At 35.9% G+C, this 6,000-nt stretch overlaps 1 protein-coding gene and 1 pseudogene across 2 annotated transcripts in view; one reads left to right on the top strand and one right to left on the bottom strand.

Annotated features, from left to right (window-relative positions):
- The window catches only part of LOC103604945, a 13,052-nt pseudogene extending 11,434 nt beyond the window's left edge, over nucleotides 1-1,618 (bottom strand).
- LOC103604944 (monocarboxylate transporter 1) overlaps nucleotides 1-6,000 on the top strand; it is a 42,388-nt gene that overhangs the window by 11,752 nt on the left and 24,636 nt on the right. The window lies entirely within an intron of this gene.

Below are 6,000 nucleotides of genomic sequence, written 5' to 3'. Positions count from 1 at the left end.
GTATGGCTAACAAAAAAAAGAAGAGAGAAGATTCAAATAACAAAAATTAGAAATGAAAAAGGTGATATTACAACTGACCCAAATGAAATACAAGGAATCATCCGAGACTACTATAAACAGCTATATGCCAACAAGTTCGAAAATCTGGAGGAAATGGATAAATTTCTGGACTCACACAAGCTTCCAAAATTAAATCAAGAAGATATAGAAAACCTGAACAGGCCAGTAACAATAAAGGAGATTGAAGCTGTTATCAGAAAGCTCCCAACAAAGAAAAGCCCGGGACCAGATGGATTCTCAGCAGAATTTTACCAAACATTCAAAGAGGAAATGACACCGATTCTTTACAAACTATTCCAAAAGATTGAAGCAGAAGCAAAGCTTCCAAACACATTCTATGAAGCAAACATCATCCTGATACCAAAACCAGGTAAAGATATAACCAAGAAAGAAAACTACAGGCTGATATCCTTGATGAATATAGATGCAAAAATTCTCAATAAAATATTAGCAAACAGAATACAACAGCACATATGTAAGATCATTCACCATGATCAAGTGGGATTCATCCCAGGGAAGCAAGGTTGGTTCAACATATGCAAATCAATAAATGTGATCCACCATATTAATAAAATCAAACACAAGGACCATATGATCATCTCTATTGATGCCGAAAAAGCATTTGATAAAATCCAACACTCATTCATGATAAAGACCCTTTATAAATTAGGTATAGATGGAAAGTATCTCAACATAATCAAAGCCATATATAATAAACCCACTGCCAATATCATCCTGAATGGGGAAAAACTGAAAGCTTTTCCTTTAAGAACAGGAACCAGACAAGGATGCCCACTCTCACCACTCCTATTCAACATAGTTTTGGAAGTATTAGCCAGAGCAATCAGAATTGAGAAGGAAATAAAGGGCATCCAGATTGGAATGGATGAAGTCAAACTGTCCCTGTTTGCAGATGACATGATCCTATATATTGAACAGCCCAAATCATCTATTAAAAAACTCTTAGAGGTGATAAAAGAGTTCAGCACAGTAGCAGGATATAAAATCAACACACAAAAATCAGTAGCATTTCTTTTCACCAATAGTGAACAAGCAGAAAGAGAAATCAAGAAAGCCTGCCCATTCACAATAGCCGCCAAAGAAATAAAATACCTAGGAATTGAACTAACTAAGGATGTGAAAAATCTCTATAACGAGAACTATAAACCACTCCTGAGAGAAATTAGAGAGGATACAAGAAGATGGAAAGACATCCCATGCTCCTGGATTGGAAGAATCAATATAGTGAAAATGACTATACTACCCAAAGTAATCTACAAATTTAATGCAATCCCCATCAAAATTCCTATGACATTTCTCACAGAAATGGAAAGAACTATACAGTTATTTATCTGATTCTTGATGTTGACGGGAGAGTTCCTCGAGGCTGCCTGAAACGCCCAGAGCATGTCTACTTGCCACAGGAGCCCGGCGGATCCAGGCCGGGCTCTGCTGCCCCCACCGTCTCCTCCTCCTGCTGCTTGTCCATGAATTTATTCTCGTAAAACTCCTCGATGTCCACCCGGTGGAAGCGCGAGGACAACGTATTCCAGGCCATAGCGGGAGCGCGGCGCCGCGGACTCTGGTCCAGGCCAGACCTCAGCTCCCTGTTTCTGATACTAAATGGAAAAAAAGCACCATATAGTATGATCCCGAATTTTACATATATGCTTATGACTATCGTAGGAGAAAGTCTAAGAGAATTTACATCAAAATTTGAATACTGGGCCGAGCCCGTGGCGCACTCCGGAGAGTGCAGTGCTGGGGGTGCAGCAGCGCACCCGCTGCGGGTTCGGATCCTATATAGGGATGACCAGTGTGCTCACTGGCTGAACGCGGTGCAGGCGACACCAAGCTAAGGGTTGCGATCCCCTTACCAGTCACAAAAAAGAAAAAGAAAAAAAAATGTGAATACTTATTTGAGGATGGTAGAATGACAGGTAAATTATATCTTCTCTTTTGTCTCTAATGTATATGTATAACTTGTCTTCTTTTAAAACTTTGCTACTTTATGTTTTCTTTGTTTTAAAGTAATACAAGTTCATTGGAACAAGTCAAACAACAGGCATATGGAAAGAGATTATCTCTCCCTTTCATCAGTCAACAATATAACATTTTATGTATACTTATCAGAACATATTTATTTAGTTTACTTAACTTGTTTACCTCTTTATTATCTTTCTTCCCCAGAATCTAAGCTCCATTAAGACATGGACCACGTTTTGGTGTATATCCTGATATACTTTTAAAAAATGATCATACAGTTCTATGATGTGTAATTTTTAAAATCTTTTTTTTTTTTTTTAAAGATGACCAGTAAGGGGATCTTAACCCTTGACTTGGTGTTGTCAGCACCATGCTCTCCCAAGCTAGCTAACCGACCATCCCTATATAGGGATCCAAACCCGTGGCCTTGGTGTTATCAGCACCACACTCTCCCAAGTGAGCCACAGGCTGGCCCCAAATTTTTAAAATTTTAATTGCAAAAGCAATCAAATGAAATTCGATATTTAGGACATTTACAGTTGATCGTCTTTGAAGCTGTCATGATCCTAAAATTCTGCCTTTGTATGAATCTTTTGTTATTTGCTAACAAAGTATACCTCATTCTTTATTCTCCCTCTCTCTCTTTTTTTTTTGGCAGCTGGCGGGTACCAGGATCTGAACCGGTGACCTTGGTGTTATACGGCTGTGTTCTAACCAACTGAGCTAACCTGCCCACCCAACCTCGTTCTTTATTGCATTAATAAAACTAACCCTTATTCTTTGGGATGGTAGGGCTCATAATGTAAGTTATACCATAGTTTGTGCTCAGATAGTATAAAGGAAGTGTAAAATGGCTAAAGGAATACAGTGTGGCACTTAGAAAGTTGTTATGGACAAGAACAGAGAATTAATCTGCTATTATGAGACTATTACTTTCCACCTTGTGTGGTGTATTAAATTGCTAGTGGACTTTAGTTTTTTCTTTTTGAAGAAAAAAATAATTCACTAGAAGCGATGTGAAACTGTGTTTCATGCTATGTCTCTTTAAAAGAAGTTTACTTATTCCCAGAATTGGAGCCATACCCTACTAATAAAAGATGTAAGGGGACAAATTTTTTTATTGGAATTTGTTTGTGCTTATAATTTGCAAATCAGACTTAAAAAGTAAGTACTGTAGAAATTTTTTCCTTATTTTGAAAATTCTTGTTCTCAGTTTAGAATGCATATTTAATGTATGCCGATATTCTCTATTCTGTAAGTCTACAAATGTATCACTTACTTTTTAAAGAAATTGCACTGATAGGGGTTAAGTAAAATATTAAAATTAACCCTCAGCAGCGGAACCAGAACCCATTATTGACAGTTTCTACGTGTTACTGAGACTACACTTACTCTCCCCACACTTCTTGAATAAGATCATGCTTATTTGAATGAACAGATGTCATTAAGTCACTGTTTTAACAAGAATTAGCAGTTTGCTGCAGATTCAGATTATCGAACACAACATTGGCTGAGATTGATGACGAGGATTAAATAAGTAAATATACACATACACATGTGTACATATGTATACTCATTACTTTTAAGTTTGTGTGTTAGTTTGCCCATTTGAAAATATAGTCACATTTGTTGGTTCTCTATATTACTTTAATCCTCCTCATTTCTAAAACAACCACAAGAAAATTGCAATTGATATTTTGTAAAATTGGGAAAATTAGGGTCACAATAGTAGCATCATGGGGCTATCATAGAGTAGTAAACAAAGTTGAGGTGAGTTAATTGGAATTATACATCAACATAGGCCTAGTAAAGCAGAAATGTAGCGAAAATTGATTTTTACTTGGGCATATTGTATTTTCTTAATGAAATTTAACTGAAGTTGCAAATAGAAAGCCAATGTTTTCCATTTATATATCATTCTTTGAAATAGCTTGCCTGTTTTTGTTCAAAGTATAGCCAAAGTGGCTCTAACTGCCAATTAGGTGAAATATTGATTGCTAGGAAGCCCTCTAGCAAAACTTAAATTAAACCTTTTTCACTAAACAAGCCAGCAATATTTATAATGCATGTCATGTAGTGGTGGCATTAAATTCTGTCCTCTGGGAATCTTTCTCAAGGCTGGGTCTTTATGTTCACATGCCTCCATGTTACTTGCAATTTTGTGTTTCTGCCTTTTCAAAAAATTTCAGCCTTAAGACTTTGACCAGCTGAGCAAATCTAGATGAACTAATATTAAACAAAGATCCTTCACAGAAAGTCATTCACAAGGTAGAAAAGTATCATACTTGAACAATTAATATATAGGACTTCAGTGGACAGAGGGAGTGTCAGAAAGTCTGGAAATTAAGGGATATTAATTGTTTATGCTGGAGCAAACCTCCCCCTCAACCTCTAAAATCTCTTTCTGTCCTCAACCTCTAAAATCTCATTCTGTCTTATTTTAGGTGGTGAAAGGGCCCTGAGACCAAACACCCTCCATTTAATCACATATCCTTTAGCACATGATATATTTACTTGAGACAGATTTTCTGGATCACAATAGAGATGAGGAGTTAACAAATGTTAAGTTTCATCTGTTTCATGGTGTTCTGGGCTCCTGACAAGTATGCACTGTGAGCTTTGTTGTTGGTAAAATACTTGGAATAAATTCCTGTTTTGGAGTAGAGAATGTCTCCAAGAATACATATGGTATTTAGGACTACAAGAAAATTTGAGGAGGTCTATAGGGAATAAACCTGATAAGCCAAAGAACTCCTAAAGGAAATGATCGTTTTGTTCTATAATGGAGGGTTTTTGTTTTTTTCTTTTTTTTGAAGGCTGGCTGGTAATGGGAATTGAACCTGTGACGTTGGTGTTATAAGGCTGCACTCTAACCATCCGAGCTAACCAGCCAGCCCTATAATGGAATTATTGCATGTTCTTCTTAATTGACTAAAAATAGCAAATTTGACATCCTTGATCAAATTATTTTAATAAGTGACAGGATACATATATACACACAATTTTTATCAAAGTGTAAAATATATGTAGTTTAAATACACCTTAAATGACTTACAATGAAAAATAGTAGTTCATTCTGCACCATCTCCTACCACCCTTTCTCATATACGTATACATGAGCTTTTTTCTATAATGCATCCCTCTTATACCTCAGAATTTATTGTAGCACTTAAAAAAAAATTGCCTAATCCACAGAGATTCTGATTCAGTTGAATGCACCAAGGTATGCAATCTAAAGAAACCAATAAGTATCAATTTTAGTCACTTTTGTGAGCAAATAGTTAATGATTTAAAATAGTCATTCTCAATGTGTTTGTGGACCCTTCAAGAGTCTCTCAGGGTTGGGGTCCTTAGATTCCACCTTGTAAACTAATCATTAAGAAACTATTGCTTATCAGGTTTTGGTGTAGTATCAAAAAAGAGGACTGTTAATGATTATCTGAAAAGGGTGTTAAAATGCTCCTTTTTCCAACTATATATCTGCTTAAGGTTGCCTTAGACCAAAAACTTTGAGATTTGCTGTCTTTTGGGGGGTGGCAGAATGAGGGGAGTATGAAAGTGAGTTTTTATTTAGAACAATAAAAAATAATCATGCATTTTTAAAAGCTGACAAATATAATGAACAACATAGAAACCCATAAAAATATGATAATTTTGACACATCTCTGATATTTTTCTCTCAAAATCTTTGGCTGAATACCCATTGCCTTTTTTCTTTTTTTAAACTGCTTTATTGAGATATTAACATGCAAAAAGCTGTATATATTTAATGTGTACAACTTGATTTGTTTGGATATGAGTATACACCTGTGAAACCATCATCACTATCAATGCTGGAAACTTATCACCTCCAAAATTTTCCTCCCACCCCCTTTGTTCTTGTTAGTGATTTGTTTTGTTTTCTTTTTTCCTTTAGTGTTGAGAGGACTTAACATAGGTTTACACTCTTAGCAG

This window comes from Galeopterus variegatus, unplaced genomic scaffold (genome assembly GCF_000696425.1).
Source record: "Galeopterus variegatus unplaced genomic scaffold, G_variegatus-3.0.2 Scaffold5497, whole genome shotgun sequence".
NCBI lineage: Eukaryota > Metazoa > Chordata > Mammalia > Dermoptera > Cynocephalidae > Galeopterus > Galeopterus variegatus.
This window is presented reverse-complemented; position numbering and strand designations above follow the sequence as displayed.